The sequence below is a fragment of the Myotis daubentonii genome, chromosome 2 (genome assembly GCF_963259705.1).
Source record: "Myotis daubentonii chromosome 2, mMyoDau2.1, whole genome shotgun sequence".
In the NCBI taxonomy this organism is placed as follows: domain Eukaryota; kingdom Metazoa; phylum Chordata; class Mammalia; order Chiroptera; family Vespertilionidae; genus Myotis; species Myotis daubentonii.
The window spans coordinates 56,473,809-56,485,994 of NC_081841.1; the positions used below are offsets into that span (position 1 = coordinate 56,473,809).

General features: G+C 44.6%; 1 non-coding gene across 1 annotated transcript; it reads right to left on the bottom strand.

The window, feature by feature from the left end:
- Nucleotides 1-8,053: 8,053 nt before the first annotated feature.
- On the bottom strand, nucleotides 8,054-8,221 carry LOC132229051 (U1 spliceosomal RNA). The gene has a single exon (XR_009451620.1). It is a non-coding gene; the product is annotated as a U1 spliceosomal RNA (small nuclear RNA).
- Nucleotides 8,222-12,186: the final 3,965 nt, after the last annotated feature.

Consider the following 12,186-nt stretch of genomic DNA (forward strand, 5'->3'; position numbering starts at 1 on the left):
TTACACACCCCCACCCCCACTGACCAGTAAATGAACCTCTTGATGCAGAGGTCAATGCTCAACTGCTGAGCTACACAGGCCAGGAGAGATAGATACTGATTGGCTTCAGAGAGGAAGGGAGAGACAGAAACATCAGTGATGAGAGAGTGTTATTGATTGGCTGCCTCCTGCACACCCACACTGGGGATCGAGCCTGCAACTCCAGGATATGCCATGACCAAGAATCGAACCGTGACTTCCTGGTTCATAGGTTGATGCTCAACTGCTGAGCTACACCGGCCAGACCAGGCTATGCTTTTTTTTATTTTTTATTGATTTTTTTACAGAGAGGAAGGGAGAGGGATAGAGAGTTAGAAACATCGATGAGAGAAACATCGATCAGCTGCCTCCTGCACACCCCGTACTGGGGATGTGCCCGCAACCAAGGTACATGCCCTTGACTGGAATCGAACCTGGGACCCTTCAGTCCGTAGGCCAACATTCCATCCACTGAGCCAAACCAGTCAGGGCTGGGCTATGCTTTTTTAAACTAGAAAATTTAACTGAAAAAAAGAGAGAAAATAACTGTTTCTCCATCTCATTTGTTTTCTTTGTTCTTCTGTGGAATTCTACCAAAGCTTCATTCTTTTCCCTCCTCCCAAGACAAAAATCTCAAGCCACCATCCAGGCATGGTCCTTTATCTCTGGCTGGCTGTGTCTGCATAGCTGACCTAGTGTCACCTGAAACCCAAAACAAAACTTCTCTTCCTTTCCCAGAATCACATTCTAAACTTTTTCAATTTATGTTGATACTATTCTCAATTCCATCTAGTTTCCAACCTTAAGGATTACCTGACATTTTTTTTCTCTCCAGCCCATCATTCATAAGTGATTGCTTCCTTCATTACATCATTTAGTTCATGCTTCTGTTACAATGGCCTTCCAGGTGCCCCAGTTTCACCACACAAATCTCTAAAACACATGGCTTTCATTATATTACTCCCTTGTCTAGGAACATCAGTGTCTCTCTGATCAAACACATGTTCCTATTTTCAATAACACCCTGCCTAAATCACCCATTTTTTTATCCTTAATTCTTCCCAATAAGATACCCCCAATCTAATCAGGCTGGGCATTTCCATTTATAGCCTAATTCCTTCTCTCATAAAGCTCCTGTCTCTTCACTTTATTTATTTTTTTAATCCTCACCCGAGGACATTTTTCCATTGATTTTTATTTTTTAATATAATATAATCCTATCGCCGAAACCGGTTTGGCTCAGTGGATAGAGCATCGGCCTGTGGACTGAAGGGTTCCAGGTTCGATTCCGGTCAAGGGCATGTACCTGGGTTGCGGGCACATCCCCAGTGGGAGATGTGCAGGAGGCAGCTGATCGATGTTTCTCTCTCATTGATGTTTCTAACTTTCTATCTCTCTCCATTCCTGTGAAAAATCAATAAAATATGTTTAAAAAAATAATAATAATATAATCCTATCTAATAAAAGAGAAACAAGATAATTAGCCGTACGTCCGCTACCCTTCCCATTGGCCAATCAGGGCGATATGCAAATTAACTGCCAGCCAAGATGGTGGCCGGCAGCCAGGCAGTTTGAAGCTAACATGAGGCTTGCTTGCTTCAGTGATGGAGGAAACCAACGTTCCCCGCCTGCCTTGCCGGCCTCTGAGCTTGCAGTTTGAAACATTGTTACAAATATAGAAGCTAAACAAAACCCCAGAAACCTGCTTTCAGCCAGCTGGGATCTCAGAGCTGGAGTTGAAACAGTGTTTCGATTATAGAACCCAAACAAACCAGATACCTGCTTTCAGCAGCAGAGGCCTCAGAGCTGGAGCCAGAGCTAAAGCTGGCCCAGAATTTAAAAAAAAAGAAAAAAGGAGCAGTTGGGAGCTTCAGTCACCCAACAGCCTGAAAACAGTCCTTAGCCCCTCATCCAGACTGGCCAGGCACCCCAGTGGGGACCCCCACCCTGAAGGGTGTGTGACCAGCTGCAAACAGCCATCATCCCCTCACCCAGGCTGGCCAGGCACCCCAGTGGGGACCCCCACCCTGATCCAGAACACCCTTCAGGGCAAACCAGCCGGCCCCCACCCATGCACCAGGCCTCTATCCTATATAGTAAAAGGGTAATATGCCTCCCGGCACCAGGATCAGCATGACGGGGCAGCGCCTAAACCCCCGGATCACCCTGTGGCTCTGTGTGTGACAGGGGAAGGCACCCCAACCCCCTGATCGGCCCTGCTCTGTGCATGACAGGGGGCAGCGCCCCAACCCCCTGATGGGCCCTGCTCTGTGCGTGACAGGGGGCAGCGCCCCAACCCCCTGATTGGCCCTGCTCTGTGCGTGACAGGGGGTGGCGCTGCAACCTCCCCATGGACCCTGCCTTGAGTGTGACAGGGGGCGGTGCCCCAACCCCCCAATCAGCCCTATCCTGAGCGTGACTGAGGGTGGGATCGCAACCTCCCGATCTGCCCTGCTCTGTGCATGACAGGGGGCAGCGCCCCAACTCCCCAATTGGCCCTGCTCTGAGCCCGACCAGGGGCTGCACCTAGGGATTGGGCCTGCCCTCTGCCACCCGGGAGCAGGCCTAAGCCAGCAGGTCGTTATCTCCTGAGGGGTCCCAGACTGTGAGAGGGCACAGGCCGGGCTGAGGGACCTCCCTCCCCGCAAAGTGCACAAATATTTGTGCACCAGGCCTCTAGTCTATATATATAAAAGGCTAATATGCTAAGTGTCTGTCTGACCAGTTACTATGTTGCATACTGACCACAAGGGGCAGACACTTAATGCAGGAGCTGCTATGACATGCACTGGCCATTTACATAGACATGGCACCATGGACCTGGTGCCCACAAGGCAACACTCAGCTTCCCCCAAGTGGGACACAGGTCCCGCCACCAACCCGGAGCAACAGTCCACCAAATCGCAGCTAACACTGCTGAGACCCCATGGCGCAAAATGCTGCCCACAGCCCAGCCCAGCCCAAAAATGGTGGCTGTGGGCGCCGGGTAATGACATCACGTAGTGATGCCCAGCTTCCTTTCCATAGTGACGTGTTGGGGTCCAACCCCAACAGGTCCAGGGGTTCCCAAAGTTGTGGACGGAGTCGGCAAAGAAGGAATGACATGGAGACAGTGTTCAGTTGATCAGCATAGCGAGGTTCTTTTTTTATTCTCCTGTTACATCTGTATTTATACCATTTGATTTTAATCCTATACATTCTATTCCAAAGGTTAGGGCGTTTGTTATCTCCATTCCAAGGTCACTACTCTATTGTTCTGTTAAGCTACAAGGAAGTAACTGAAGGAGATTATCCTAAGTAAAGATTATATAGCTTAAGCGTGATTGTTCATAGTTAAAGTGATTACCCGCCTGGCACTTAGTTAAGGGGTTTTACTGATTCCCTTCCTTAGTCCTGTTAATCCCTAACTCCAGGGAAAATTCCCCACCTGGGGAAACAACCTTTCTTGGAGAGGTGACCTTGGTTAAAACACATAGCGCTAAGAAGGGAAGCAAACATATTAACACATTGTTTGCGGGTAGTTTTTATCGCGCGCTAACAGGTGGCACGGGCCATTTTTGCAGTTGAATAGATTGATTACTGTTATACCTGGAAGTACATACATAATTCACCATTGTATGTGTTAGAGACCCAAATTTTGTCCTTTGGAATTCGTATATCTGCATGTTAGCATCCCTTTAGAGCAATAAAAAAGTATAAAAATAAACGTATTGAAGATGGCGGCATAGGTTAACGCCGGAGTTTGCTGCTTTGAACAACTACTTCAAAAGTGAAACCAAAAAACGGAAGGGACATCACCCAGAACCACAGGAACGCTGGCTGAGTGGAAGTCCTACAACTAGGAGGAAAGAGAAACGCATACGGACACTCAGAGGAGGCGCAGTGCTGAAGTCAAATTCTGAGGTGCGGAGTGCGCGGAGCGGGCTGGCGGCGGAGGGCGCGGTTGTTGTTTTCAATCGGGAGGGAGTCGCAGACTCTGAGCACCAGATCCGGGCGAGTCTTTGGGGACCCAGACTCAAACGGGAGAAGCGGGACTGTCTGGCTTCGGTCAGAGCGAGTGCAGCTTTCTCTCCGAGCTTTGCAGCGGGTGCTGGGACTCAGAGAGGCAGAGCCCCTTGGGACAGGACTGAGAGCCGCCATAACTGCTCTCTCCGGCCCACCCTGTTGATCCTGTGCGACCCGCCCCGCCCAAGCCCTGCACAGAGGCTTTTGCTGGATAGCCTCAGGCAAAGGCTAGATTAGCACCTCCCTAGAGGACAGAAGTTCTCTTACTGCTGACACAGCTGATTCTCATAGCCACTTGGCCTGGAGGTCAAACCCTCCCTGGAATTAGCTACAACAATCAAGATTTATCTATAAGACTGCGAACAAAGACCACTAGGGGGTGCACCAAGGAAGCATAACAAAATGCGGAGACAAAGAAACAGGACAAAATTGTCAATGGAAGAAATAGAGTTCAGAACCACACTTTTAAGGTCTCTCAAGAACTGTTTAGAAGCTGCCGATAAACTTAATGAGATCTACACGAAAACTAATAAGACCCTCGATCTTATATTGGGGAACCAACTAGAAATTAAGCACACACAGACTGAAATAACGAATATTATACAGACGCCCGACAGCAGACCAGAGGAGCGCAAGAATCAAGTCAATGATTTGAAATGCGAGGAAGCAAAAAACATCCAACCGGAAAAGCAAAATGAAAAAAGAATCCAAAAATGCGAGGATAGTGTAAGGAGCCTCTGGGACAGCTTCAAGCGTACCAACATCAGAATTATAGGGGTGCCAGAAGATGAGAGAGAGCAAGATATTGAAAACCTATTTGAAGAAATAATGACAGAAAACTTCCCCCACCTGGTGAAAGAAATGGACTTACAGGTCCAAGAAGCTCGGAGAACCCCAAACAAAAGGAATCCAAAGAGGACCACACCAAGACACATCATAATTAAAATGCCAAGAGCAAAAGATAAAGAGAGAATCTTAAAAACAGCAAGAGAAAGAAACTCAGTTACCTACAAGGAAATACCCATACGACTGTCAGCTGATTTCTCAACAGAAACTTTGCAGGCCAGAAGGGAGTGGCAAGAAATATTCAAAGTGATGAATACCAAGAACCTACAACCAAGATTACTTTATCCAGCAAAGCTATCATTCAGAATTGAAGGTCAGATAAAGAGCTTCACAGATAAGGAAAAGCTAAAGGAGTTCATCACCACCAAACCAGGATTATATGAAATGCTGAAAGGTATCCTTTAAGAAGAGGAAGAGGAAGAAAAAGGTAAAGATATAAATTATGAACAACAAATATGCATCTATCAACAAGTGAATCTAAGAATCAAGTGAATAAATAATCTGATGAACAGAATGAACTGTTGATTATAATAGAATCAGGGACATAGAAAGGGAATGGACTGACTATTCTTGGGGGGGAAAGGGGTGTGGGAGATGTGGGAAGAGACTGGACAAAAATCGTGCACCTATGGATGAGGACAGTGGGTGGGGAGTGAGGGCAGAGGGTGGGGCAGGAACTGGGAGGAGGGGAGTTATGGGGGGAAAAAAAAGGAACAAATGTAATAATCTGAACAATAAAGATTTAATTTAAAAAAAAATAAAAATAAAATAAAAATAAACGTATTTATATGTTACCCGCATCCTACTGCTAGTCCAGGGGTGGGCAAACTTTTTGACTCGAGGGCCACAATGGGTTCTTAAACTGGACCGGAGGGCCGGAACAAAAGCATAGATGGAGTGTTTGTGTGAACTAATATAAATTCAAAGTAAACATCATTACATAAAAGGGTATGGTCTTTTTTTTTTTTTAGTTTTATTCATTTTAAGCGGGCCGTAGTTTGCCCACGGCTGCGCTAGTCTATAAAAACGTATTAATACGTGTCCCGCGCTCTACTACCAGTCAACATAAAATGTATAAATACGTTTCTCGCATACAATGTGTTAAGAACAGTATGCCATATACGCCAGGTCCCTTGAAACATATGCTGTGCAGATGTTTCTTCCCTGCAGCGACTGTGTCAAGCAGCAAGGATGGACCAACTTCCGGGAAATTCCCCCTTTTGTATTTTTTCATTTTATTTTATTTTTTTCTCTCTGGTTTATTTTAACCTGTCAACTCAATACTGTTATTTGTTAAGAAATGAGGTGCCACTGGGCTGCCGGGTCACTGTCTCTGTGCCTGGGATGGGAGTTAAAGCTCATCTGTAAACACTGGCCACACTAACCCCTGCCTGCCCCTCCCCCCTTTTTATTTTTTAAATGATAGCGCGTGTAAATCAGCGGCAACCTCTCGGATTGGGTTGTTTAAGACTCGGGAGACCTGTTTGTGACTTTGCCAACAGGTCGGTCTGAGGCTTAACCCTATATCAGCTCTCCACAGTGACGACTAGCCTCCTTGCAGTTCCTTCAGCCCAGGAACACAACTTGCTTGATAGCCAGGTGCAAACATTTCACACTTTAACCAAATGTCTGTGAAGCGTTTTCCCCTGCCTCATCTCATTTGATCCTCACAGAAGTCCTGGAGTAGGTAGATAGGAGACTATTTTCTTTTCATTAGCCGGAAAATGGAGATTTAGAAACTTGACCCAACTGAAAAGAAGTAAGAATTGGTGGACCTTGAAAATGACTTCAGGTTTTCTCACTGTACAGGATATAGTCAAACACTGCTGCAGTTAAATATCTTACCCTTTGTTCTCCCTGCGTGATCTACAATAATAATCTGCTTCATGTTGACATTTACTGCTGTATTGCTGAAAATTACCTGAAAGAGAAGTTGGGGTGCTTCACTGGGCTGGAAAAAGTTTAGCTAAGTCAGAAAGCAAGTCTAATTAAGCAAGTTAATTCTATATCTATAAAAGCCTAAGTTGACTCGTGCATGCACCATACATATAAAGCTCTTGCTGGTGCCAATCACATGCGTGTGTTTTGATTTGTCATTGTAGATTGTGAAATTGGTTGACACTTCCATTATAGAGAAAGGGCAAATAGCGATATTAAAATATTTCTTCTAATTAATTTCCTTTCAATGTGCACAAATCTGTGCCTTGGGCCACTAGTGTGTGTATATAGTAGTTGTTGATTGAGGAAGGGAGAGGGAAAGAGATAGAAACATCAATGACGAGAGAGAATCATTGATCAGCTGTCCCCTGCACATGCCCTATTGGGGATCAGCCCACAACCTTGGCATGTGCCCTTGACCAGAATTAAACCTGGGACCCTTCAGTCCCCAAGCAGACACTCTATACACTGAGCCAAACCATTTAGGGCTTTCCATTAATTTTTTAGAGAGAGTGGAAAGAAGGTTGAGAAACATTGATGTTTCATCAACTGGTTGCCTCTAGCACACACTCTAACTGGGGCAGTGATCAAGACTGCAACCAAGGTAAGTGCTCTTGACTGGAATCTAACCTGGGACCCTTCAGTCCGAGAGCCTATGCTCTATCGACTGAGCCAAACCAGCTATGACCTGTCTCTTCACTTTATAACCAATGACTGGCTAATGCCACCCTATACTGATTTTTAAAATTTTTTAAATATATTTTTATTGATTTCAGAGAGGGAGAGGGAGAGAGAGATAGAAACATCAATGATGAGAGAGAATCTTTGATTGACTGCCTCCTGCAGGCCCCCTACTTGGGATCAAGCCCATAGCGTGGGCATGTGCCCTTGACTGGAATTGAATCCAGAACCCTTCAGTTCGCAGACCGACTCTCCATATCCACTGAGCCAAACCAGCTAGGGATTACAATGTTTTTTATTGATTTGAGAGAGAGAGGAAGGGAGAGAGAGATAGATACATCATTAACATCATTGAGAGAAACATCAACATTGATTGGCATGCCGTCTGCTGGGGATCGAGCCTGCAACCCCAGCATGTGCCCTGATTGGGAATTGAACCGTGACCTCCTGGTTCATGGGTCAACACTCAACCACTGAGCTACACTGGCTGGGTATACTGATTTTTTTCAGCTACAAATTCTTAGATATTAATAAAAATTCCTTTTTTTTTTTTTTTTTTGGCCAGGGGAAGAATGTGAACACAGTCCTCCACTACCACAAATTATGCAGCCGAGTTTCCCACACTTGGGGAAATCACAGCAGTCAGCACGTCCACAGTACAATGGCTAAGACTTGCCCTGGGAAAACCATCTTTGTGATCACGAAGATGGTATCTCCCCTGCCAGGTAAGCATCAGTTTATTTTATGGGACTAGAAAGCTAATGTGTGGGGATCTAACACACAACATTTTAATATTATAACCTTCCAAGTTGTGGACTTGTTCCAAATGTTAAGAGGCTTGGATCTCTGCAGTTTGTCCAGTCAAGCAAATCATTAGAGGACTTGAGCTGAAATTATCTCAACTGACACTTGTTTCAGGAATGCTGCCATTATACAAAATATTTCTGGAACTCCTTCACAGAAACATAGCTAGTTTATGAGCCACATTTAAATGATTCACTACTTCAAAATTACTTTTTTGTTGTTGTTAATCCTCACCCGAGGGTATTTTTCCATTGATTTTTAGGGAAAGTTAGAAGAGAAAGACAAAGACAAAGAGAAACATCAATGTGAGAGAAATTCATCGATTGGTTACGTCCTGCACAAGCCCGGACCAGGGCCTGGCCCCGAGAGGAGCCTGCAATCCAACCGAGGTGCGTGCCTTGACCAGAATCAAACCCAGAACCCTTGATCTATTCACTGGGCAAACCAGCTAGAGCAGAATTACCTTTTTAAAAAAGCTGATCCATTAGCCAACTTTATCATTTATCTGTTTTCCAGACTTCGTTCTAGATTACTTCTGGAATTGCCCAGAGGCCCCATTCTTAGCCTTCTTGTTCTCCCCTTTAACGTTTGCATTAATTCTTAGAATGTCTCGATCGCCTCTGGGTGGATAACTCCCCACTCCACAACCTTAACCCTGACTTCTTACTCCTAAGCTCCAGACCCACATTTTCATTTCCACACCTGTACGTAGCAGCACTTCGAGTCCCGTGTTCCCCAAATGCGGTGGTTACTTCACCCCTGAAACCTGCTCATCCTTTCCTCCCTATTCAGGTTAATAGCACTGCCTTCTCATTTACACAGACTAGAAACCTGTCTTTATGACTCATCTTTGGTTAAGTGCAGTGATTAGGAGCACAGACTCTGAAATGACTTTTTGGGTTCAAACCCCGGTTCTAATTGCTGTGTGAAGTTTGTCCTTTGTTTCAGTTTCCCCACATAAAAAATGGAGATGATAATAGTGCCTTTTATAAAGTTCAGATGACTAGATGTTTAATATTTGCCTGACTCACAGTAAATGCCATTCCTCACAGCCAACGTGTGACCCTTTTCAGAACTCAGCTCCAATGATTGCTCTGAGAAGCCTTCCCTCCTGCATCCCATCAGGTGGGTAGTTGACCCCTTGCTTCCCTATTGTCCCACTGAGTCCTTATCTACTAGCAATACATTATCCTGTATTTCCCACTATTTGTTCCTTTACAGCAGGGGCGGGGGACGTCCAGCCTGCCGGCCATATAAAGCCCATGAAATCATTTGGTCTGGCTCTGCCAAAGCATTAGGGGTGAGTTAACTAAATGTTTCATCAAATATAGCAGGCTAATTTTTAAAAATATATATATTTTATTGATTTTTTACAGAGAGGAAGGGAGAGGGATAGAGGAGTTAGAAACATCGATGAGAGAGAAACATCGATCAGCTGCCTCCTGCACACTCCCTACTGGGGATGTGCCCGCAACCAAGGTACATGCCCTTGACCGGAATTGAACCTGGGACCCTTGAGTCTGCAGGCTGATGCTCTATCCACTGAGCCAAACGGGTTAGGGCTAAATTGATAATTTGTTATGAATGATACTATAAATATCCAAATGCCCTTGGCAGAAAAAAGGTTCCCCACCCCTGCTTTAAAGACTTGTTTCTCAATTATTTGTGTATCTCAAATGCCTAGCACCACGCCTGGCACATGACAAGTATGCTATAAATGTTGGCTGAGTGAATCTAGTCAGCTACTAAGCTCTGTCAATTTTTCTCCCTGGATGTCTATCTTCTTTCCTGCTTTCTCAAGCTCTAAACCTCTCACATAAATTACTGCAAAGCTTATTAGTATCGTCAAAAATTTTTGCTGTCTTCCCATTGCCACTAAAATCATGAGTTGGAAGTCACTCTTCTTCTCAAAAACTTACTATAAGATTGAAGTCCAAATAACCTGCTGCCATGTATTCAAGGCCTTCCAAGGATTAGCCCTAAATTATTTCTAGCCTTATTTCCTTCAAAAAATTCTATGCTCCAGATTACGCTAGTCTTTTCTTTCTTCAACATATCCTTCATCTCCACTTGTGTTTTTTTGTTAAATATGTTTTTATTGATTTCAGAGAAGAGAGAGGAGAAATGTCAATGATGAGAACTATTGATCAGCTTCCTCCTGCACGCCCCACACTGGGGATCAAGATCGCAACCTAGGCATGTACCCTGCCTGGGAATTGAACCATGACCTCCTGGCTCATAGGTGGACACTCAACCACTGAGCCATGCTGGCTGGGCTCCACTTGTTTTTATCCATGCTGTGGATAAAAACTGAGTTTGCAAACTGGTAGATCCTAAATTTTTTATTTTTTGGCCCACACGCATTTTTAAAAAGAAACTGAACCAATGTTTAAGTTGTGAGATTTAGCATAAACATTAGGAAGAGCAAAGGTCTTGAAATATAAGATTTGGCAATACTGGGCCCCTTTGCTTGTTAGCAGCAACCAACCAGAGCTGCACTGCCAGCTGCCCCATTCTCTCAGGGCACATATTCGTCACCAACCAACTTTAAAAGATCTCCCTGCAAATGCACAAGATCAGGCTAGTGGCAGGACAACTGGGTCTGTCTCCTGATGTTACACAACATAAAGAACATCTTTCCTGTGATGTCTGCTACCCTCAGACTGTTTAACTTGAATCTCTCAGACTCTAGATCTGTTTAGCAAAAATATCAGCTAGACTCACAGCGGTTCTCAATCTGTGGGTCACGACCCCTTTGGCGGTCGAACGACCCTTTCACAGGGGTCGCCTAAGACCATCCTGCATATCAGATATTTACATGACGATTCATAACAGTAGCAACATTACAGTATGAAGTAGCAACGAAAATAATTTTATGGTTGGGTCACAACATGAGGAACTGTATTTTAAGGGCCAGAAGGTTGAGAACCACTGAGCTAGAGAACAAGTTGAAGGACACTGTAAAAAAAAGTCTGTCAAATACAAAAGATCATTCTCGAGGACAACTGGCCCAACCTCTTCAATAAGTTCGTGTTACAAAAAAAAAAAAAAAAAGTGTTGGCCCTGGCTGGTGGTTCAGTGGTTAGAGCGAGCATCAGCCTGCACACTGAAGGGTCTCAGTTCGATTCCCAGTCAAGTGCATGTACCTGGGCCTGGGTTGCAGGTTCACTCGCCACACCCGGTGGGTCGTAGTGTGTGTGGGGGGTGGGAGGCAACCAATCAATGTAGCCCTCTAACATCCATGTTTTTCTCTCTCTTCCCCCTCATCCCTCCTTCCAACTCTCCCTGAAAAGCAATGGAAAAAATATCCTCAGGTGAGGATTAACAAACAACAAAAATGTTCCAAGAATCCAGATTAGGAGAGAGAAAGAGTCAAGACACATAACGTGGTGTAATGCATAGTTCTTGGCTAGGATCCCAGATTGGACAAAAATTAGCTCTGAAACTTCTTGGGACAGTTGGGAAAATGTGAATATCGATTTGTATGAGGTCAAGGACATATTAATTTTAAGCGGTTATTTTGGCAATGTATAAAAAGTTGATTTTTAAAATCTATGTACTGAAGTAAAAAATTAAAACAACCAACTTGCTCTTCCACTCATACTTTTTACCTTACAAGTTAAAATGGGCCCTGGCTGGTGAGGCTTGGTTGTCTGGGTGTTCTCCCGTGCACTAGGAGGTTGCTGGCTCTATTCCTGGTTAACAGCACACTCCGTAGGGGGTGTACAGGAGGCGGCTGATTGGTATTTCTCGCATGGATGTTCCTCTCCCTCTCCCTTCCTCTCTCAAAATCAAGAAACAATTCTTTAAAGAAAAGTTTAGAATGGGTTGGTAAATTCGTAAAAGACCAAAAAACAAATATTTGAGGCTTTGTGGGCCATAGTTTTGTGCAAC